Raw genomic sequence first — 25,590 nt, 5'->3', positions numbered from 1 at the left:
CATTCATGAGTACTAAGGATATATTTTATTATTTGAGACATGCTTTGATAAGTGTGGTCTGATCACAAAGTGCATATTTATGGGGCCAATGGAACCAAAGATTTGATATCTGAACTATCAAAATAAATGAAATATAAAATCATTTTAACCATAATTCCATAAAATGTGAAATCCTGGATAAAAAGTAAGTATAATAGAACCATATAAACAAAACAAAACAATTTTTTTATGTGGAAAAGATATTTAATTGTAAAATACAAAAGTAGGCCAGAGTACAGTTTTAAGGGCAATTGCTTCTTTATACAGTATAGGTAATCTAGAGGGTTATTAGGGTTAAACATTTTCATAAAGCAATAAAACATTAAAAAATAAATAAAGAAAAAAGGGCTTAAAGTTATGTTTTACAAAAAAGAATGAACAGTCTTCAGAGTTTAAGGACCATACACTGTAGAATTCAAGAATATTGTGATGAGAGCAGGTTACAACATAGACATGGAGCTTTCACAGGGAAAAGTGTTAGTTACATCAGACATATCTATAGCATCACTGTAGTACAAAAAGTTCTTGTTCTACATACAAAAGCAATTTTTTCCATAAGAATAATTTCCTGGGGGAAAATAAGTCCATGAAATACTTCAGAAACCCATATACATTTGAGTTTTCAAAAAAACATTATCTTAAAATCCAGTGCCTTAAAGTGCTTTCATGTGGAAATCATGATGGAAGGCACAAATACAGTTTCACGTCCCCACAATAAAATTTTCAAAAAAGCATAGATTTTCCAGAGTTTGCAAATTATTCAAGTTATCTTGTAAGCTGCTCCTTTTAAGAACATTGTCATTCCAATAAAACCAACTGCTAGTTTACTTGGTTTCAATTACCTACAGAATAAAAGGTTTGTGTGTTGTTGTTTGTTTTTTTCTGGTAGCTTTCATCATCTTTGTGGGAAAAATATCTATGCAAGTGATGCATTTTGAAATTATAAAACATGCAGAATATGTACAAACAGAAAGTTTAAAAAATATTTGCTTCATATACATGTAAATCTACTTGGGTATAGCTGAAATTGAACAAATATAAAAATTTGCTTTCTAAAAAATGTTTTCAGAGAATCTGAGACAACTTAAAGCTGTACAAAGATTTCCTGGGAGAAATCTTTTCTTCACATAGAAGTTTATGCCTACAGGAGTAATTCCAGCATTAGTCCACCATAATTATTACACAACATTTGGTCTAATCAACAATGATCACCCTTAAACTGTTCTGTCTCTGAGAAATTTAGGTTCATACTAAAAATCAAAAAGAAGCTCAATAACAGTGGCTTATTGTGTTTTTGGATCTCTTCAACAATCTTTTATCAACTCATGGAACTGTAAAAAAAAAACTATTTACAGAGTTCAGTTTTAAATACATTTCACAACTTCTAAAGTAAAGTTTATGATACAAGAATTCAGAGCTAATGGCTTAAGTCCAATTATTGATCTGCAGTCTCTTCTATTTCCTGTATTCCCACGACTGTACTCTTTTTGTATACAGTTCAAGATTGCATTCTTTCTTGACCAAAAGCAAAATCAAACTACATGTTCATTTTAACTAAACAGCTTCTTTATTAGTCTGAAGACGAGTCATAGCTTCTAATTTTTGTCTGTAAGCCTCGGCTTCCTGTTCTTTCTTAAGAAGCTGCTGTCGATATTTTTGTGCTTCTCGATTTGCTTCATCCAGCTGTTTCTGAAGAGCTTCTCTCTCCGGGTAAAAGACTCCTTACTTCTATTTCTGCAGATTCCACCCGGTTTTCAATTATTTCGATACATTGTCTCTTAGCTGGTGGTTCTTCACTTATAACAGTTTCTTCAGCAATGTCTGTTGCTGGTACTGTTAACACTTGCTATCCATGTGACATGGTCACAATGATGGGCTGACCTATTCCACTGGTTGGAATGGAGTGCAAATTTCCAAGCTGAATTCCATCTGTGACTATTGTGATGGCTTGTTGACCCCCTGAACTAACTACTTGCTGAATTGCACCATCCACAGATTCTGCAGTAACCACTTCTTCTGTGGCCACTACTGGAGTTTCTGACGAATTGGATAACGGAGCAGAGGCTTCAGCTAAGGCAGCTAACGTAGCTAATACTGATGTAGAGGAGTTTCCAAACTGAATAGCAGACACACCCGTTTCATCTGTTAGGTTCACCACCCCTCCAGGTTCAATGATAAACTGTGGTGTTGCAGCATGTATCGTCACAGTGTCAGCACTCTCTGGGTTTGTGTTGATTTGGTTCTGCATAGCAATCTGTAATATTTCTGATAAATCTTCATTTCCATTGTCTATTGAAATATCAAATGCAGTTTTACAAAATTTATTTTGCGTGTGTACATCAGCACCATATTTGATTAAAAGTTCCACCACCTCTTGATGATTGTGTTCTGTGACCCAATGCAGAGCTGTCATTTTTAACATGTCCTTTGCATTAACGTCAGCACCATGCTTAAGTAAAACCTCTACTATGCTGGCATGGCCCTCAGAAGCTGCCATGTGTAATGGTGTTCGGTCCACTTTGGTTCTGGCATCCCTACTTACACCAGCTCACAGTAGTACCTCTGTAGTGGAATAATGCCCATATTGTGCTGCAAGATGGAAGTGGAGATGTTCCCAGCCAGTCTGTAGTAAAAGGAGCTCCATTTGCCATCAAAATATGAACTTCATCATCTTGACCTGCTCGTGCTGCTTCTAAAAGCTTCTTTCCCAAATCTACCAGGGACATCTGGAAAAGCTTCCAGAGCTGCGACGGGGGAGCAGCAGGAGGTGGTGCGGGGACCCGAGGCGCCTAGTACCTGGCCGGGCTGACGCAGCCCCGCTACACACTAAGCACTTCAGCTGCACAGGGCGCTATTTTCCGAAAATGCCGCGTCTGGTTGGCGCCCAAAATCCCCACCGAAAAGTCCCCCGTGCTGCGCGCGGAGGGACACATGGTGTGCGAGTGAGTCAAAAACAAAACAAATTCTACTTAAATTTTTGGAACAGAGACCAACAGCAGTCAATTAAGGTTTAGTGTTTAAGTAAGAGCATAGTTGTGTTTTTTAATTTTTTTTCTATTAGTAAATGTTGTATAAAGAGGTGAAATTGCAAGACCTATTTAGGAACCAAGGAGAAAATATATGTAGTACTCTAGAGGATTCAAAAAAAAAAAAGATTTCTCAAGATGTTAAGACAACTTCATTACTACTTTCACGTTATCTGTCCTGTAACAATAAGCACCTAGTCAATGACTCACCCAGGCCAAATGAACAAAGCGGGCAACAAAATTAGAAGAGATTGAAAATCTTCACTTGCATCTTCTGGTATTAAATACAAAGGCTTTTATACTAAAGAGGTACAAAATAAAAGGCAATGGAAAACTTAGTACAATTGAGGGAAGCAAGAGTTTTCCAAATGGAGTCAACTTGAGGGATCCGTTTTTAACAGGCGCCATGATCATGTCATTTTGGCTATATCTGCTGGCTGTAAGGATGCTGTTTTAGTCAGTTTTTTAGCTGTTTGACTAAAGGATCTGACCAAAACAACTGTAGAGGAGGAAAAGTTTATTTTAGGGCTTATGGTTTCAGAGAAATCAGTGCAGAGAAGGCTGGCTTCATTCCTCAAGGCGCCAGGCAAGGCAGAACATGGTGGTCAAGAAACAGAAAGAGAGACTCCAGCTCCAGATACAAAATATATACCCCATAGCCATGCCCCCAATTAACCACTTCCTCCAGCCACACCCCACCTGCCTCCAACGGAGATTAATTCACTGATTAGGTTCAGACTTTCACAGCCCAATCATTTCTCCCCTGAACATTCTTGCATTGTCTCACATGTGAGCTTTTGGGGGACATCTCATATCCAAACCATAACAAATGACTTCTGGGTGATTTCAGAGGTAAAAATGAGGCAGGTCTGTTTGTGAATCTGTTAAGGTCTGTAAACAAGTCAGGATGGCATCTGGTATTTTGCCAGAGAAATGTTAAAGTCTGTAAACAAGTCTGCATGGTACCTGGCAAAATGCCGGAGGGAGTGGTTTGTCAAGTAACAAAAGCAAGCCATTAAGTGTGGAGATTCCTTATTGGTTGACTGCTGTATCTATTTTATGCTAATTAGATAAGCTGTGTAAAATGTATAAATACCACTCCTGTCCTACAATAAAGGGCTCCACTCCTTCTGTATCAATGTACACAAGTTGTTTGTCACCCCCCGGTTATTTTGCCCAGCCAGCCAGGCTGCGGCATGAATCAAGCTGAACTTCTGCCACATTCATATTGGATGTGTCAGTATCTAATGAACTTTGTGGAGAGAACATTTTCCTGTTACTGAATCCCCAGCTCATTTTTAAATTGTGAAGTATCTTTGTTGTAATTACTAGGTAAAGACTATTAACTATGGTATTACTCTTGCTTTTAAAGTTGTTCGTGATGCTGTGGGCTAAAACATGCTGACCTAAGACTTCTCCTTCAAATTAAAGCAGATAAGATTCTTAACAACAACCAAGCCATAGTTTGCTAGTTTTGAACTTCTAGGTGATACTGCTAATTTTTAATGGAAAAATGGAACACACATTGATAGGATTTTAAGACTAGCATTTTTTTGTGACCTGAACTAGAAGTTTCATTTACAATGTAACAGAAATTCTTTATAATCCCAATATTTTAAACAATTCATTCTCTTCTTATCTGATATAAGGATACTTTCAGTATAGTTGTTATTTGTTGAAAAAGGCTAAAAAGGATTATGTTGCCATCTTTTGTTAAGAGCCACGGCCAGGTCAAGATGGTGCCTGGCATTTTGCCAGAAGGAGCGGTTCCTGCTGCCTCCGGTGCCCGCTGTTTTTGAGCTCTCATGGAGTTCCTAGAGAGTTCCCATGGGTTGGTTGAGTTCCAGTTGGGCTCTTGCAGAGTTCCTAGAGAGTTCCCGGGTGGAGTTCCTGGGTTGAGTTCCAGTTGAGTGCTCCGAAGTTCCAGTGGAGCTCTGGGGAATTCCTGGAGAGTTTGGGTGGGTGGCCTGAGGCGTGAGTTCTAGAAATAAAGTTTGTTCCTGTTTGAATCTTCAAGTGGCTCATGATTTGTGCCCAGCCAGACTGTGGCAATCTTTCATAATAAAAATGAATTTTATGTTTAAATTCTCATCTTATTAAGAATTTTCTCTGAATTTTGCAACAATGCTGATCATTGGAATAAATAAGAAACAAGAAAAGTGATGAATTTTTGCAAATGAGAGATAGTAGCAAAATTCTCCCTCAGGTCTTCAGAACAAACCCTCTTTTCTCATCCCATTTTTCCTCTTTTTAAATTCCTCTTGATATTTTCTCATGGTCCCTTTATAATAATGCTCTGGTAAGCACTACTGGTTGCCTACCAATAGCCATCCTTTCCCAATTTTTCGTAATTAATGTAAGGACAGATTTACTCAGACATCAGGTGTCCACCATATAGTTACCTAAATGGTAAGTCTTCATTTCTGGATATCATGATATATTTACTTTTTTCCACATTGATTGCTCTAGGAAAGATTTTTTGTGTGTGCAAATGCATACAAGTTCTGTTTTGAGAATGTCATCCATAGGCTTCTGGAAGTGGTTTCATCCATCTTAGTGGAATACTCACCTTGTTTCCCTTTTGAGTTTTAGATGTTTGGTGAAGGAACAATGCTGAGAGTTATTCTGTAACGTTGACCCCAAACAGGGTCACATCTATGGATACTGGCTGACTAACAATGAGCACTGGTACATCAAAGGATTAAAACAATTAAGTATTTGAGATTCTCTAGGCCACTGATGTAATGAGTTCTGGAAACTTCTACCTGACCATCTATTTATACGAGGTCATAGTTCCTTATTCTTTCAGCAATTTTTAGTTGAATCTGATAATACTTGCTGCTGAAAAAGTTTTAAATGACACAGCCTGTACTGAAGAACCATGTGCATTTGGTATCTTTTTTCAATTTTGGTCTAATATCTTGATAATTTGAGAGGAAATGTTGAGTCCCTGCCTGAGAGAGATCAAACTTTCTCCAAGATACTCATTGGTGTGGCTGCTAAAGGGCACATTCTGAAAGGATGTGGACATTTTAGGTATTAATTTGAAATTGTATTCTCATTGAACTTTGGCGGCTGTGGAGTTATTTTAAAATGTTAGCCAATGAATACTGTTGAAACCATTTCAATGCCCTTTTAGAGAATCTAGAATTCTCTCTCTCACCATATATGTATACACACACACACACACACACACACACACACACACAAAGTGTGTATATATGTATATATATGTATATATTTTTAAGATGTAAAGAGGTACAATTTATTATACCTCACTATAAACACCATGGATTAATACAATGATCTATTCCAATATTATATGAATGGTGAGTTGTAAAAGCTGTAAGTCTCACTAAACTTTCAGAAAACAACTTGTAAACTATAAAATTTTCTTGTTAGAACAGATGGATTTTTGATTGATGGAACAGTGCAAGACCTCTGCTGAATCATTTTAACAAGAAAGTGTTTTAAGTTCTACCAGTTGCCTGGTGAAATTAACATCAGGCACCAGTTAAGATGTAATCCACAACCATAAATCCATTTAGCGACCCAGGAGCAAGAGAAACTATCTGTAAAAGAGTCTTTATACTAGAGAAAATAATGAATTAAGGTCTTAGATAACTGTATGAAAATAAAGCTTTCTCACTGATTTTGATTTTTAGCCAATGATAATAAAAATATAATACAGTTCTGTCTTGAAATTAGTCTCCAACTACTTTAAACAAATCATAGAAATACCGGAACAATCAAACTCTTAGATTTTAGTGTTCCAAATGTTTCAAGGTAAAATATACCCCCTCAGTATCAGAACTTTACCCATTGCAGTGACTGGAGAGATGACGATCGCAAGACACATATTCATAGTTCATTAGGTTTAATGGTGTGCAAACAGCATACTTACAGCATCATTTCTATTAGTCATACACCCCTCCCATCAGCAGCCAAAACCCTTCATTCAAATAATTCTAGAAAGAACTTCCAAATTTGAAATGCAGTTACAGATCCATTTATCTTCTCAGAAAAAAAAATTGAAAGCTCTTGCAATTTATCCATTTCATTTCAACATGGCTCCTTTCAAAGACTTTTAGAGAAAGAAAATCTTTAAGAGTAAACCTTCTATGACTACTGCTTCCACAATGTTACCTTATGACAAAATTTTGCTAAAAATAAAATAATTACAAGCTCTTAAGCAGTCAACCCTACTCAATGGGCTAATTAGAAAGTTGCCAGCAAGTTTGTAGTTCTCTTTTCCATAAATTGGAGAGAAGTAAGACCAATGGGTATGTTTGGATTTCTGCAATGCTGCTCATGTGGCCAGTTCACTAGCAGATCTGCTAAATTCAAAACACCACACTACTTCAGAGATTTTCTGCTTATACCATTGTTAACTTCTTTTGATATATGGCTTAATGATAGTGTATTGAAGAGCAAGAGTCCTCGTCTTTTTGCAGTAAGTTAATCACAAATATGTCTTCCTGATTTTGTGCATGACTTTAGTCTCCCAGTTGTACTTTGATATGTCTTTTGGATGGCTACATGGACACACTATGGGTCAAATGGAATAGTAAATATTTTATTGTGCTGATACTTTAATTAATCAATACAGAATCAGTACAGAGTGGGTTATGCTACAGTAGCAAACAGCCCCCAAATTTCCGTGATTTAACAAAACAAAGGTTTATTTCTCCCTTGCATATCATTTGTTATAGCTTTGGGCAAATGTTGGAAAAAGTAGATCCATAGTAATCCAGATTGCTTTGCTTTTAAGAACTCTACCATCTCAGAATGAAGGTTTGTCTGCTGATGCCTCAGAGGAAAAGAAAGCTTGAGAGTTGTGATCTGGCCTTTCCTGCTTTGGCTGGGAGTGACATATATCAATTCTGCCTACAGTCATCACAGGAGAACTCATCACCAGGTACCAATAAATAAGAGGGTGCAGGTGAAAGTGCAGATAGAAATTTTGACAAGTGTTACCATCTCAGCTATCATGGATGCCTGGAAAGATACCTGTTACATAGTGCTGCAGTCCGGCTGCAGCAAAATAACCGGGGGGTGACGAATGACTTGTGTACATTGATACAGCAGGAGTGGAAGCCATTTATTGTAGGACAGGAGTGGTATTTATATATTTTACACAGCTTATCTAATTAGCATAAAATAGATACAGCAGTCAACCAATAAGGAATCTCCACACTTAATGGCTCACTTTTGTTACTTCACAAACCACTCCCTCTGGCATTTTGCCAGGCACCATGCAGACTTGTTTACAGACTCTAACATTTCTCTGGCAAAATACCAGATGCCATCCTGACTTGTTTACAGACCTTAACAACATAGTACCAATAATAGCAAAAATTTCTGCTACCACACCAGAAAGGAGTTATGAATGGACAGCAAGAGACACTAACTCAGATGTAAACAGTGATCCTTTGGCAATAAATTGAACCTACTCAATTTATTGATTTTACAATTGTCCACATAAGGAAACAAATTGAGTTTTAGATTGAGGGAGTCAAGAAATGTTAACTAACTAGGGCTCAAATACAAGTTAATACTCTATATTTATTTCTATACACTTTCTTTTTTTTCTCTTTTCATTGAGGATAACTTTTTTTGAGTATTTTTTCAGTGTAAAAAATAAACTACCCATTAGTCAATGATTCCCACCTTTATATGAGCATAAGCTAGATACTTATTGGGAAGGGATCTTGTCAAAGAATTCAAGATTTAGACATGAAATCAAACTAATTAAATTCCAATGAATCCATACTAAGACTTATGGAATCAGAAAAGCAAGCACATCACAGGTTTAGCAAAAGTTTTTGCTCAGTAATACAGTAAAAATAGATTTAAAGATTTTTTAATCACTGTTGAAAGAATGCATATATTTTCTTGAACTGTAAATTTCAAGACATACAAAATGCCAAATTAAAATGCTCAGTTATGAAAATATGTCCTCATATCAAATTTCTCATCTCCAAACATAATTTTGCATTAACTTACTGAAAAAGTACATTTTTAAAATACTTTTGTTTTTTTATTTATATGTGGTGCTGAGGATCAAACCCAGGGCCTCCCCTATGCTGGGTGAGCCCTCTGCCACTGAGCCACAATCCCAGCTTTGACTTACTGAAAAAGTATATTTTGGGCAACTACATAGAACTATAATTTCTATACAAATTTAAACAAAACACCTTGTCCTTTTCTCATCAGAAGATTATAATCTATAATGTATTAAACAATAAAAGGAATATATATGTATATTAAAAATATAAATATGTCTACAATATAAAATACATTGAATATATACTGTTGAAATATCAGGTTCCTAGGTTTGTTGCTTCTATAGAATACAGTTTCAGATTAAGTGGAATGAGGTAAAATATAGCTACTTATTCATGTAAACTTCAAAATTTTTCAAATGTATTTGAAACAAGGAAAAGTATGAACTAACAGTGAAACATACGTGTATATTAAGACTTTTTGAAATATTAAAAAATAAGCCAGAACTATAAAATAAACACATCTTAAATAATATGACTTCATTCATTTAAAAATCTCTTACTAGATGTGGAAATTTTAGCTTTCCTGTACAAATTAATTTTAATTTGTTCCATTATATATGTAATTGTATTCTGTGAGTTTTTTAAACTTTTTAAATTTATATAAATACTTATTTATATAAATAAATTTTAATGCAGGATGCATTAAAATTCTTATTACACATATAGAGAACAATTTTTTATATCTCTGGTATTTTAGTATGTACCTGTTAATTCATTATATTCTCCTTGAAAAGCTAAAATTAGTTGGTGAGAGTGGGTCTCATCAAGAGTGTCTAGAACTTATCATTGAGTTTTCTGCTTTGAATAACAGCAAATTTAAATAACTAACTTTTCATAAAATTATAAAAAAATCCTCATTTGAAAAATATGCATTTGCTTGTAAACCAAAATTAATCATTGGGCTAAATTTTTAGTGTTATCCTGTCTTAAAACTCTGCTTTCTTTCCATAACAAGCATAAAGGAAATCTCTTATTAAATGAACAGGGGATTATTTACAGCAGCAAAAATTATAGGGTGATAATTTCAATAATGTCAAAGTTCAAATATCCCACCAGTGTTAATTACCCATCCACAAGTGATTACTAGAATTCAAAAAGGGAAATAAAAACTGTAAGTTTTATTTTGTGACATCTTGATACTGTAAATTGTTCAGTAGAATAGTATAAGAGTGCCTCCAAGTGGCACTTGTCAAAATTTCATATAAAATATTTAAATAAAAGGTCCAAATTTAAGTAATGATGCTAAACTCTAAATGAAAACTCTCATTCTTTCCTTCTGTTAACTTATATTCTACTCTTCATATAAAACTCATAATTAAGCTCCATTAGTTCTCAGAATTTTAGATAGTTTTAAATATTGCCCTCATATAATACTTAGATGTCTGAAAAGTAAATATGTCATATCTATTAAAATTGTACAATAAAATGTATTTTAGTTAGTTATATTGCACCTTTATTTTTAGTATTCTAGTACATCATTTTCCATATTTACCAGCTCTTACTTGAAAAGAACAAAGCACTTTTCTCTAACCCACAGAATTCCAGAGTTCTGGTATAATCTAATTCCTCCACTCCAATTTTAAAATGAATACTACATGTTTAAAGAATTTTCTCAGAGTCACACTGGTTAGTGACTAAACTAAAGCTATCTGAATCCACAGACATGCATTTCTTTCAAATACTTGTACTATAATACCCCAAATAGAGTTATTTTCCATGCCTTAAACAAATGCACTTTTGATAAACATCCTTCTTATAAAGCTGAACCAAACTCTAGACACCAAATAAAATTTCAAAATTACTTAATGCAAAAAGTATGCAGGAACTCACAAACTGATAAGTTCTCAATAAACCATGCTTCAGTGAAGGAAAGTGTAAAGTTTGGAATTTATTCCAGATTTATGTCACAGAAATGTTTAACTCAGAAGAACAAAAGGGATTCTTCTAGGACTATAATAAATGGGGCAACTGAATTTATAACATGGAGACTAAATGTGCATTTTCTGCTAAAATAATCTTGTAGTTAAAGTTCTTTTCAAACAAGTTTCATTTGTAAATATTACTATTTCTATTATTTGATCACAATTTTCATGATATTTACTCTAAACTTTATGTTTTATTATTTATTTTCTCTTCTTTCTCTTCATGCACAAGATTCCAGTAAAACTTTTTTTTTATATATTTTCCCAAAGGTGTCTACCAGTGCTATTCTTTTCCATTTCTTATTCCTGTTTCACTTCATAATTGCTTTTTATAGCTCGTTTTCTTTCTCTTCTGCTGCTTCATCTACAAGTTTCTTGGAACAAGTTAGACAAAATTAATAAAAAAAATTTACATTCTCTGAAGGACTGTAATCTATATATATCTAGAGTGTTAAATATAAAACGTGCATGTGGAGATTCAAATAAATATGTAATATATTCAAATATATACATATATATTTGAACTAATAAATTTTTCCACCTTTGAATGTAATGCTGAGATATCTCTGGAAATATTTTGCTACAAAATGAGTATAGACTATTCCTGCTTAATATTTACTCGTAGCTATTTCCAAACTGCTTTTTAAAGATTGAGCTCATGCAAGTAGTTTTCTTTAATTTCTTTGGTTATATCCCATGTTAGTAACCAACTGTTTTAGCTTTGTGCCAAGATTCTACCCATTTAAGGTAGTCTCAAGAAGTGACCTCTTTTAGTGGAATTCTCACTACCTGCCAATCTGAGCTAATGTCAGAAATTCATAAGTACAGTATTTACTCCATGTCTCATATCATTAATGAGTTTTCAAATAAGATTGGGCTGACATTCATTGCTATGGACTCGAAACATGGCACTGTTTATCATCACTCTGATTTAAGCCCATCGTCCAGCTTTTAAACATTATGACAATGCTCAGTGCAGAGTCTATTTAACTTCTCTGAATACAAGTTGTGACTGAACTTCAATGAGACACATTTAAAGTTGGCTAAAATTAATACAATAAGATCATCTGCATATGTAGCTTTAATACTACTTGATTCTCCCATGATTAACTATTCATATGTTTATCTTTCCCATAGTGAGTTCTTTAGACATTTTCCTTGATATCAGCATTCATTTTCTTAGTGATAAAAGACACATACCAACCTTCAAAAATACTTCAGTGCCTTTTAGGCGAATAAAGAGCACTTAATCTTTTGTATTGCCCATCAAATAAATCCAGATGGTGTGAATTTATCAGAACAAAGTGCATATGATTTTATTATCAAATTTATTTTTTCTATTTTGATGACTTTCACAATTAGAAAAAGCAATAAACTGAAAATGAGTAAATCACATATTTTCTTAAATTTATAATAACAGTACAACAATAGGTTGAGCCATTTTGGAAGCCCCCAAAAAGAAAACCCTCCCAAACCTACAAATAAAATTAGGTTACAAGATATTTTATAAAGTCTAATAATATTTATTTGAATTAATATAATAACTACTTTTCAATTACTTGACAATATTTTATGCAATTGATAAGGAAAGCTATAAAATTACTTAACATTCTGTATTTATCCCCTGAGCATGGTTAAAAAAAATGTTGAAAGAAAAATAAAAAAAGAATGTAAGCATTTGAAATGTTTGTTAGAAACTATTGAATGCTTATTAATTCATGATTGGTTCATAAATATCCTAGCATATATGTGTACATTCTATCTCTCTAATTAGATTTGAAAGATACCCAAAGGCAGAATTATATATGCTCTTAAAACCAATAAAGTGTTACCCACAAAATAAATATTAATCGTAAGTTACTGGTGTAAATTATCTACATTCCCATAGTGTAGGCCTTCTGGTAATCTGCTTCAGAATTACCAGATTTTTTTAATTACTGATTAAGAACCTCTGAGATGGGGCTGGTAAACTCTCCAGATGAGTTATGCAATCAACAGTTTGAGAACCAGTGTCTTATAAACAACAGAATCAACTAATGAATAAATGAGTGAATGAATAAAGGAGTGAATGAAGGAAAAGTATTTAGATGGTGCCCAAGGCACCTGGTGAAAAAACAGCAAGGGTATCTATTGAGTTAAGGGAAGATTATTTCAAATGAAGTTTTAAGTTGGTAATCAGCATTAATAAAATTTGATGGCCAGACAATTGCTCAATTTGTCTATGTTCTCTGTGACTGAATATGATATGTTTTACAGCTTTTTAATGACATAATCAAAGTGTCAGACTATAATCAATAAGCCACAAATTAAAATGACAGTAACAACAACTAAAAGTGATCAGAGAAAATTTGTGCTTATCTCTGAAGGTTTAGATCTATCTATATTATTAAAATTGATGTCAACTATTGATCTAGAAATCGAAGTCAAAATATATTCCACAAAAAAATGTATTCCATGTGAATCTTTTGGCTAACTGCCTTTATATTTCAAAATTAACAATCCAAAATGGAGGTGACCATTATTGTCTGTCACATAGAACAGATGTAATGACAAAATGCCACAGATTAAAGAACACTTTTTATTATGCTTTTTGTTTAAGAGGATTTGTGGAAGCAAAATAGTTTAGTGAAGAGTGTGTGTTTTAAGAAGGACAATTTTATGTTTCTATTTTCATTATAGAACTTGTTAGTGGGGTTTTTACTAAAGCCAAGTTATTTTAACTTGTCTTCTCTAAAATGGAATCCTAAAACCTACCTGGAGAGGAAACTTCTCCCATAAAGGATGATTAAATGTGATAATAACATAATGTCTAAAGCATAGTGAAGCCTTTGAGAATAGTTGCTATTTTAAAATTATATTTACTGAAATAAAATTTTGTGATTTGTTATTTTGTTCCAGCAGAAATATGACACTGAGGAAGATGCAGAATGTCAGGGAAATCTGTGTTCCTCCTGTGAATTACAACCTCTGGAGTGACTACTTGAACAGACAGAAAGGAGCTTTGATTAGAGAACCACAGGGAAAAGCCACTTTTTGCATGGATGCAGATAGCCCATTTAATGTTTTAATTATTAGATGATTCAAAATCTGCTGTTCAGCTACTTAGAGCTAACTAAGAAAATTAAAAGTAAATACACATAACTTTGGTATTATTCCTAAACATTATTGACATATAGATTGAATCAAAATAACTGATATTTTGAGACTGAAAATTATTTTTGCTCACGATGCTCCAATAATGATTCACAGTAGTCAAATTAATGAGACAATTTATAAACTATCTGATCCTATAATCAATGTGTTGAATAGCTACATTATATAACCACAAGATTAGAGACATTTCAAATAGTGAAGATACTAAAAACAATACCATAACCATATTCTCAAGGTTTATACAACTTTTTTTGTATTTTTATTGGTGCATTATAGATGTACATAATGGTGAAATTTATTGTTACATGTTGGTATATATGTACATAATATTACAATATAATTGGCCAAAAGGATTCCGCAGTATTTCCATTTTCCTTCCCCTCCTTTCTCACCCTGGTCCCTTTCCTTGGATCTATTGGTCAAGGATTATATAATTTTATGCAAGTTTACTTTGATTCTTACAAAATAATTAGAAGATAAAAAATATACATTGTAGATATAGGAACAGCACAAAAACTTACAGATTAGTGGAGTGCAACTTGAGAAAGGTTCATTAGATGAAATGTTTAATTATCTGTAGAACTTATAGGAAAATGAGGACAAGGTAAACATTTTTAAATTAGTTTTATTTTCTGATTTTGTACTTACATTTGCATTTCTATGAGCCTTAAAAAATACACAATTAGTAGTGCCATTTCACTGAAAGAGTGTCTTGAATCAATAAAGACAGTTTAAAGAACCTGACATAACTTTTTTATGTATATATATGAATACATCACAGTGAATCCCACCATCATGTGCATTCATATGAATGGGGTCCTAATTAGAATAAGATATATTCCATGCTTATAATTATATCAAAATGGAATCTACTATCCTGTATAATTAAAAAGAACCAGCAAAAAAGAATTGTAAAGTGAGTCAACAGATTTATTAAAGAAGAAATAATTATTTAACATAAGCCAAAAAAGCAAGGGAAAAATTAAGTCAAGAGAGTTAAAAAAAAACACATTATCATAGAAGAAAAGTTCATAATTCCCTTATATGACAAGGCATAATATTTTTTAAGATTTTTTTAAAGAGAGAGAGAGAGAGAGAGAGAGAACTTTTTAATATTTATTTTATTTTATGTGGTGCTGAGGATTGAACCCAGCACTCCATGCATGCCAGGCAAGCGCCCTACCGCTTGAGCCACATCCCCAGCCCCAAAGTCATGATATTTTAAGAACAAGCTCCAAGTACAGAAAAAGTAAACTCTAAGTATATATAAAAGTAAGGACAAATAAATCCTTAAGAAAAGAAATTTAAAATATTAATAAAATTATCTGGGTGTGGTGGCATACTCTTGTAATTCCTGCTTCTTGGAAAGTGAAGGCAAAAGGGTTACAAATTCAATGGTCACCCTGGGTAACTTCATGAGACTCTGTCTCAAAATTAAAAAAAAAATAGGGCTGGGATATAACTAAGGAGGAGAGTACCCCTGGGTTCAATTTAGTTTTAATACTGGAAACAAAATATACAAAAGATTTAAAAGACAAATTCAAAGACTTTTTTGTTATGAAGAGATTAAAATATATAGTAATAAAATATTTAATAATATAGTATAAAAAGAGTACCTCACTATTGTTAGTGAAACTATTTAATGTGTTCAGAGTAAGTATGTAAAAAAGATCAAGGTATTCTAACAAAAACTGTATGACTTTTCTCTTTTTTTTATTAATTTTAAGAGATTGATATTACAGGTTTCATTAAAAAGGAGTTTATTCATATTTGGTTAAAATATGTTCATGATATATTCAAATATTTAGTCATCAAAAATACTCCTATTAGCCAAATAGTGGCACATACCTGTAATCTACCAGCTCAGAAGCTGAGGCAGGATGATCACAAGTTCAAAGCTGGCCTCAGCACCAGCAAGGTGCTAAGCAACTCAGTGAGACCCTGTGTCTAAATGAATACAAAATAGAGCTGAGGATGTGGCTTAGTGGTTGAGTGCCCTTGGGTTCAATCACTGGTGTCCCCTTCCCTAAATACCCCAGTTGACCCAATCATAGATTTAGAACCATGTCCCAATATCCTTAGTATTGTTTTTAAGCTGTCATAATTTTATCTCCACTAAACCCTCAAAAAAGAGACTGTGGGTATGACTCAGTGGTAGAGCACTTGCCAAGCATGTATGGGGTTCTGAGTTATATTCTCCAACACAGCAAAAAAATAAATAAATGTCCATGGTATACACAGAATAACTAATATTTAATATCACATAGAATTACAAGTAGGTAAATATATTTAAAGTTACCTAATGTGATGATAGGATTTAAAAAGAGAAAGAGATTTTAGTATATATTTATTTAGTCATTTAGCAGTCTGTGTAATAATATATATTGAGGTCATAATTAGAATAAGATATATTCCATACTTGTATGAATATATTTGATGTATAATCATATATATATATATATATATATATATATATATATATATATATATATATAAAGAATACTTCACTATTGTTAATGAAACTATATAATGTATTCAGAGTAATTATGTAATAAGATAAGAATATTTGATATAATCATATAAACATGGAATATAATCATACAAGCATGGACTATATCTTATTACATGCCTTTGTTATATAAATTAAAACAGTTAATTACATGATTTTTTATATAAATAAAAATTGCTCCAAAGTTCTGTGCAAGAAAGATGTAAAATCTTGCAGAGCAGAAGCCGTTTTCAAGTGCTGCAAGACATGAGAATATCACAGTTCAATTGTTCATCTGATTTTCATGACTAGAGAAAACATTAATTCATAAATTATTTTACAACAAGCAATATAATCCATTTCCATACATGCAACAGAGATGAGTTTAGGAACAGGCCAGTTAATTTATCTTTTTATAAATTAGTGATTGTGGAATTGTTTTCCCTCCTCATGATATCTATTTCTATATATTTTTCTGCCTCATTTCCCAAGTGATCTTATGCTACCTCTTTGTAAACTGATCATTTACCAAGCATAGTAATATCAGATTAAAACATTTAAATAGCTGTAAAAATTTTAGTTTGAATCCAAACAACAACAACAACAACAAAAAAAAAAACCCCTCTTTTTTTGGGGAAATACATTATTGCAAAGAATTGTGTTGGATAATGTGAGAAACTTAAAAATTAACAAGAAAATATCTGTAATTTCAAGAATACAGGAAGCAACAAATATATAAGCAGTAAAGTATAATTTTAGAGTTAATTATAAAATGTATTTAGCTTTGTGTAATTCAGAACTAGCAATGGCATCTTAGAAATAAACTGTTTTGAATCAATTGGTGAAAATGCTTTAATTATGGCATGTGTGGCATTTGAGATGACACTTAATAGATGTGTAGGTTTTATTCTGTTGACAGACAATTTATTTAGGAAATAAGAATGAAGAAAGGAATTTTGGAACATATTTTTTAAAGACATGGGGGCAGTAGGTGGAATTTGTCTTCTCTGGTATAAAAGAGCATTCTGAATATATTTTAGAACTAGAAGCATATTGTTCTCCATGTAGGATTATAAAACTCTGCTATTCTACTTCTCATTTCAAAACATAGCTGCAAGTCCTGTACTGTGTTCATTATTTCATATATAAACTTTACTTTTCCTACTCATTCAAGAAGGGATTATCAAATTTTGTGAATTCACTCAAGTTCCTGTCCTTAAAATGGTTTTTATTTTAGTTCAAGTCCAAAATTTGCTTTGATTAGATTTGAGTAAAGAGAAACATGCAAACCTAGAAAAAAATTTCCTTTTAGTTGAATTTCACATTAAGTCCATTGTTCTCTTCCCAAGAGAATCTTGTTTTTCATTCTTTCAGCAAACAGCTTTTAGATTTATATAAGCTATCTCTACTAAATCTTTTGTTTAATCAAAAAAAGACAATGAAACTCTCATTCACAAATTAGAGAAGCTTTACATTCTAGAATTTGGTATTTGCCATATCTTAAAATGTTCCTTTATAGGGTTATAATGAAATTATCTAAGAAACAAATAAACAATAACAACCACAAAACCCCCACAGCAAGCCATTTGTTAATTGCTCATGATTTAACACAAAAATTTCAATTATTCTTTATAAAATCCATAATCAATTATTCTTAAGTATGCAGATGTTTTAGCTATATAGGATTCAGGGCAATAATCTCTCATGCTTGGAATAGATGAAATAAATGAATGAACTTGAGGTCACCTTAGAAGTATAGGAATCACATCAAAATTAACCCTTGTTTGGACTTTCTATTTGCCTCTGAAGAAATTATGAGGAAGTTCAAAATGAACTATATTGTTACCATATGACTCACTTATTTTCATACAAATACTTGTTTTCCAAAACAAAAAAATATATATATATTCTTATAAATACTTACAACAACTCTTTTAGACAATAGTAATTAAAAAATATTTGATGTTATTTTCAAAACTGTGGTATCACCCCCTCTGTTTCTTATTTGGAAGAATTTTGCTGGCATCATACACTTTTTATTGGACTGTGCTACAAACCAAATATATTTGTGTCAACAATATCTAGAGTGAGACTTAACCATTTTTGTTTAATTTTATAAAACATTAGAATTCACTTCTTATATTTCCTCTTGTATGATGAGACAATAGAAATGAAGATAATTTTAAGAATGTATTTTTATTCTGAAATAACCATAGATTTGCAGATCTTTTTCAAATAAGTGATTTCAACAGTTACATTTAATTTCCTGAAATTTAAAAGCAACTCAAAATAAAAAATTAAGTGAATTTTGACATTTTAAAAATATCTCATAAATATCACATATATTTCTACATTTTTTTTTTCTTAGTAGAAAAAATAATAACTAAGATAATAGGATCCCAGGAGCCTGTCCTTTCTAGACTAAACAGAAGAGACAAAAGTAGCTGTCTAGGTGACAAACCATCATCTCTAATTTTCTCTCTTGATCATGAAAGTACAATGGAAAGCAAAAAAATAAAAAAATAAAAAATAACAACAATAAAAACTCAAAAAGAATACCCCACTTGAAGAAAACATTACTGCTGAGATTTTTCTAGTTCCAGTGAAAGAGTAAAGCTCAACTTTTTCAGAGGGCTTCTGCTCTTTGCTCTGCTCCCCACTAAAAACAATGGAACATTTTAGAATATGATAACTCTTTGATTAAAAACAGTTATTTTAAATAAAATTTACTAATCTACAGTCATAAAGGCAATATTATCTGTAGGGATAATCAAGAAACAATGCTTTCGGCTAGAGTTGTGGCTCAGCGGTAGAGCGCTCTCCTTGCACATGTGAGACCCTGGGTTTGGTCCTCAGCATCACATAAAAAATAAATGAATACAATAAAGGTATTGTGTCCAACTACAACTAAAAAATAAATATTCTTTAAAAAAGAAACAATGATTTAAGATATGAAGTTGAATTTCACTGAAATATAAAAGAAGAATATAAAAGAAGAAAATTTAACAATTCTTGTATATTTGCAAATTTCTTGGATAAAAACAATAAATAATTGTTATTATAATATAGGAAGAATGAAATTAAAACCTGCATAAATTACATATCTTACTTACTGTTACATTGCCAATAAGTGGAAGAACCATATGTATTCCCAGATCTGTGTTGAGGGTCAGGTCATATTTCTTCTTTATCTAGAAATGTCATTAAACTTTATGATGTCACAAAAATTTTCATCCCTTCAAACTACAATTTATTCCCTTATAAAATGGTGCTGTTTGAGTAAGAACTTGAAATTTGTGCTGTGATTCTATGACATCATAGATTCTGACTGATGATACATATCCATAAGATAATTGGTCAGGAATACAGGCTGTAGCACCATCTCTGAAGCTTATCACCAACAGTATTCACTGAAAACTTTTCTGTTGGCTTCTTGAAAGAATTAATGTACCTGAATTTCTTGTCTCATATTGGACAGTAAGTGAAGCATTAGGAAGATGGAGATCAATGACATCCCTACATCCCTACATGCACAGCAATTATATAATAATTAATTAAAATATAAAACCATGAAATTCAAAAATTGAACAGCTCCCCAGTATACATTTCCATCACCAATCATTGTAGTACATTAATGTACAGGATATACTTGTGATTGACGATAGCAGCCTTGACAACTTAATGAAGAAAAGATAGAACACACTAATCCTATAGAGAACAAACCTCCTGGTCCCCTATTAATCAACAAATGCATTAGGAATCTTCCATCATTAAATTATACATCAATAATGGTATGAAATGAGAAGAAACAACTGCCAAATAAGTTCCCTGGTGCAACAAAGGTATTAAAAAACTAAACTCTCATACTCGTAAAAGAAATCCTACTCATGTATGGCCTAATTTTATGGTGATATTGATAGGAATGGTTGCATAGTAATTAATCAAGCAAAAATTGCTTGAAACAGATAAAAAGATTTGATTGAGCAAAACCTACAACGTAAGTACCAAAACAGGCTGCACAAATATTATAAAATGCTTTTTTAACTTATAGGAATATATAAAACGAAGCAATGCTACTGTAACTATAGTTTTGCAACATAGAAAACACAATAGCCTCACAAACAGTAAACAATCAAAACTAACATAAAACAGTGTTATGTATTCAAAATATATTTTCTTTAGTTATACTTTTGGAACAAGAGGGATTTTGGATTACATTTTAATGACTATAAAGTAATTTTCAAAGAATATTCTATAAATAATTCTAGCAAGAAACACGGGGAGACTTTCCCTTCATCTTCTCTGTACTGTTGTCTTTACATAAAATTCTTTTTTTGTAATGTCATTTTACTTTGTCCTATAAATATTCAATATTATGTACAAAATAGCATTTATGACAATTGTCCATGTGCATAAGTATGTAATAAATATATGTAAATGAATGATGATGGTATAGATGAGAAGGTTCCTAGCTCATGGTGATTCAACTGATTACTTTTTAACTGTATGATGATGGGAGAGTAATAAGTTTCCAGAAAAAGTTACACTTTACATTTTGAGTTTTAATTTTTCCCAGGTTAGTGATATGAAATATGATATTTTCTGGGTGAGGATGGGTAGATGCAGAGAGAAGTAGCTCCTAGTGAACCCAGTCATCACTGGGAAAAGCAACTGATGTACAGTATGACTAATTGTATTTCTTGGTAGGTTAGGAGTACTAAATGAATTTTTGACTTAAGGTATTTTCAATTTATTATGGAATTCTAAGAGCATAGTCCTATCTTAAGCTAAAGAGCATTTCTATTAACTATAGAAAATGCAAGATTTTTCTTTCTTTTTTGAAAGATGAAGTTATTAAACCTTTATAATAAAATGAACTCTTTTCTCAAGGTAATTGTTCTGATGAGTTTTGCAGTAATTTTATGAATCCCACAAAAATGTTCAAAAAGATTTTGAACGTCTTTATACAGTTATAGTTCAGAACCCTATGAGAAAAGTCTGTTTTCTTCATTCAAATTTTAAGAACTTAATCACCATCCTCATACATTTCATTCTCAAAACTTGGACCTGATTAACTGCAGAACTTTAGACAGATTGTGTTTAATTTCAATAAATATGCAATAGAGAGAGCAGCAGAGCATAGTCAAAATATCTTTCTCTTTCCCTTCCTGGCTGGGCAATGTTGGGCAACTCTCAGGAACACTATTCTCTATCTTCAAAATGGGAATGAAATAACTACTGATCTCAATGAGTTTTGAAGTTTGTAGAACCCATGTAAAAGCAACAATATAAGATCAGTAGAATATATATGTAATCTACAATATATAATATACATATATGTATATATTTGTTATATATAATATTCATATTTGTTTTAAGGAAAACAGTTTTGCTGATATTAATCCTTCTTCAATTCACAAAATTTGTTCTTGGTAACACTGCTCATAAAGCACAAATTCATAGCCAGGTACAGTGACTCATGCCTGTAACCCCAGAAGCTCAGGAGGCTGAGGTAGTATGATCGTGAGGTCAAAGCCAGCCTCAGCAAAAGTGAGGTGCAAAGCAACTCAGTGAGACCCTATCTCTACATAAAATATAAAATAGGTCTGGTAGGTTAGGTGTACTAGTGGTCAGTGGTCAAGTGCACTGAGATCAATTCCCAATGTCCACTCCTACCAATAATTAAAGCAGCAGAAATTCCAGACTCTTTCTGCTAGTATGTTCATTCTCTTCTGCAAAGAAAAAATAAACTAATAAATTCAGGAAAACTAACTAGGCAAAGAGTACAAGTTCATCCTAATCCTCTGTGCTGGCAGCTTTGAGAAGAATCTTCATGATAAGCATTGTCATGACCTATCATCGACTATGGTTATTCGTTATGTTCCACACCCAAAGAAATGCAATGTCTCCAGGATGGTAGTGCACATCCATAACCTAGGAGCTCCGTAAGCTAAAGCAGAAGATTCCCAAATTCAAAGTCAGCCTCAGCAACTTAGCGAGGCCCTAAGCAATTTAGCAAGCCCTGTCTGAAAATAAAATATAAAAAGGGATATGGATGTGGCTCAGCAGTTAATCACCCCTGGGTTCAATATCTGTTACCAAAAAAAAAAAAAAGAAGAAGTAAGAAAAAAGAAATACAATGTCAGCCATAAATGTGGTTACACATATAATTTAAAATTTCTTAGTATCCACATTAAAAAGGTAGAATGAAAAATTAAAATTAATTTCAAAACTATATTTAATATATTATATTCAAAATATTATTTTGCAATTGTTTTAGTTAGCTTTTTCACTGCTGCAACTAAAAGATCTGACCAGAACAATTTTAGGGGAGGAACACTTTATTAGAAGGCTCATGGTTTCAGAGGCCTTAGTCCAAAGAAGGTTGGCTCTATTTCTTGGGGCTCAAGGTGAGGAAGAACATCATGGCAAAAGAGTTTTGCTGAGGAAAGCGGCTCACAAAATGATCAGAAAGCAAGGAGAGATTCCACTCACCAGAAATTAATATATATCCCATAGTCACGCCCCCAATGCCCTGCCTCCTCCAGCCACACCCCACCTGCCTTCTGTCACCACTCAATTAATCCCAATCATTTCTTCTCTAAACCTTTTTGCATTGTCTCACACAGTGAGCTTTTGGGGAACACCTCACATCCAAACCATAACACCAATCAACATAAAATAAGATGGGAGTTGTTACATTCTTATTTTTCATAACTAAATTTTCTAAATTTGGAATACATTTAATAATTACAACACATCTTAATTTGGACCAGACTCATTATAAATGTTCATTGACCATATGTGGTTAGTGGATACTGTATTTAACAGTTCAGAGATAGACCTTTAACAGGATTCTTTGTCAAAAACATTAGAAAAACACATGTAGACACATAAACACACATATTCATGTATATAAAAACAAAACCATCATTAATCAAAATGAATGAGCACTGAAATATTCCAATTAACTGACTCTTTTTAATTTACCTATTGTTTATTTTCCTAACATATATGGATCACCATCCTTTTCTTGAGTAAATGTCATTTAGTAAAAATTATGTTTAAAATTAAATTATTGACTATTTTCTTATACTCTTATTAAAAATCCTTTCCAAGAGGCTAGGAGGGCAGAAAAAAAATGCCTGAAAATGTTCCCCTAGTTGACCTAGACCCACTCTGCTCTCAAAATCCCTAAATTATTTTGCTTCTTTATGGAGAGCTTTCAATATAATGGCTGCTATTATTTTGGATCTGATTACTTAATCCCTATTTCAAATATCTTTCAAAGCAGATGTTGCATTTTTTTCATTCAAAATATTTTTATTAGTTCTTATGTCTACCCATATTATTGATTTTCTCATTCTTTTGCTTCTTAGAAAATGTCATTTTCCAACTACTTATATTTTTTCATTAACAGTGATCATAATTAAATTTGTAAATGCACATGAGAACAGAGCTCACACTCAAAAGTAATCACACTAATATCTAGAAAGTATAGCTCCTGAAGAAAATTGGTAATGTTTTTGAATGGATTCATTTATTCTCTCAGGTAAGTAGGCAAAATGTCTCTATTTTGTAATTCTAAAATTGTAATATTAAAAAATTTATGCATTCAGAAAGAAAGAAAATTGTAACATATTCATGTTTGGCTATCCAGTTCTGACAAACATCAACATTTTGATATGGTTGTTTCAAGTCTTTATTTTAAATAATATAACATTTAGAAAAGGTTAAAACTTTTCATTTCATTCTATTTATTCTATTCCTCTTTTCTGCTTTATCTTTAGTCATGTTTATGTTGTCAAACTTTTAGTATTTTGTAATCATAAATAAAAATAATTGTTCTACATTTTAATTACTATAATGGTATTTTTATAACTTGATTTATTATAGATTGTTTTATTGAGTGTTATTCCAGTTATGCCACTAGATCTAACTTATTTATTTTAATTACTATCTAATAACTTATTTTTCCATTCTTATATTGATAAAAATATTTTTTTGGTAAATTTTCTCTAATATTGCAAGGAGCATCACATCCAGAGAATGCCCATGTTCATATGGGAATTTCACCAGGGCATACATACTACTGAAAAACCTTCTGTGTAATAAGGATTGTAATGCATTCCACTGTTGTCATGTATATAAAAAATAAATAAATAAAAAGAAAAAAATAAAATGTAATTATCATTAGTTTTACTTGATATTATCAAATAGAATCTCTCAATAATTATGTAAATATACATGTCTTCAGCCATGTACATATTTTTCCATATCCACAAATGAACTTGTTGAACAATGACATTATAAATTAATCTGGAGAAAGTTAACACATTAAAGCATTACTGATTTTGATATATACCAATTGTGAACATGGTATATGTTGGCACATACAGTTCTTCTTAAGCCTCTTGTACTCTTACACATTTTATTGGGTGTGACAAGAAGACAAGGCTCTGCTTGCTCATTACTGGACCTAAACACACCACCTTTAATTTTTGCACCTGTAGCTGGTAATTTTGACGTAGGGATACCTATCAATCAGCCAAAACAAAACAAGAAGCTTAATTGCTATTTGCCATGAAAGCAGTGGATTCCCCACATTCAATATTCCTTTCCCATTATCCATTCCACATCATGTACAAGCATCTATCTGTGTATCACTTTGTGTTCTTGTAAAGTGGGAAGGGGAAGAAGGGACAAGGGAATCCTGGAAGATATGCTGATGCTCATGCTATTTCCTAGCTGTAAGTAATAAAGTATCATTATCTCTGTCCCCCGATGTCATGCATCTTAGGTCAAAATCCATTAAATAGTTAATAGGCAAAAGTGTCAGGGGATCCAACATGGAGGCGGGCAGAGAGGCAGCGCTTTCAATACACCCCTGGTGA

The 25,590-nt window shown here is 32.4% G+C and overlaps 1 pseudogene; it reads right to left on the bottom strand.

Annotated features, from left to right (window-relative positions):
* Window positions 1-1,487: 1,487 nt before the first annotated feature.
* On the bottom strand, window positions 1,488-2,765 carry LOC143641013 (GA-binding protein subunit beta-1-like; annotated as a pseudogene).
* Window positions 2,766-25,590: the final 22,825 nt, after the last annotated feature.

The sequence above is a fragment of the Callospermophilus lateralis genome, unplaced genomic scaffold (genome assembly GCF_048772815.1).
Source record: "Callospermophilus lateralis isolate mCalLat2 unplaced genomic scaffold, mCalLat2.hap1 Scaffold_82, whole genome shotgun sequence".
Classification (NCBI taxonomy): Eukaryota; Metazoa; Chordata; class Mammalia; order Rodentia; family Sciuridae; genus Callospermophilus; species Callospermophilus lateralis.
This window is presented reverse-complemented; position numbering and strand designations above follow the sequence as displayed.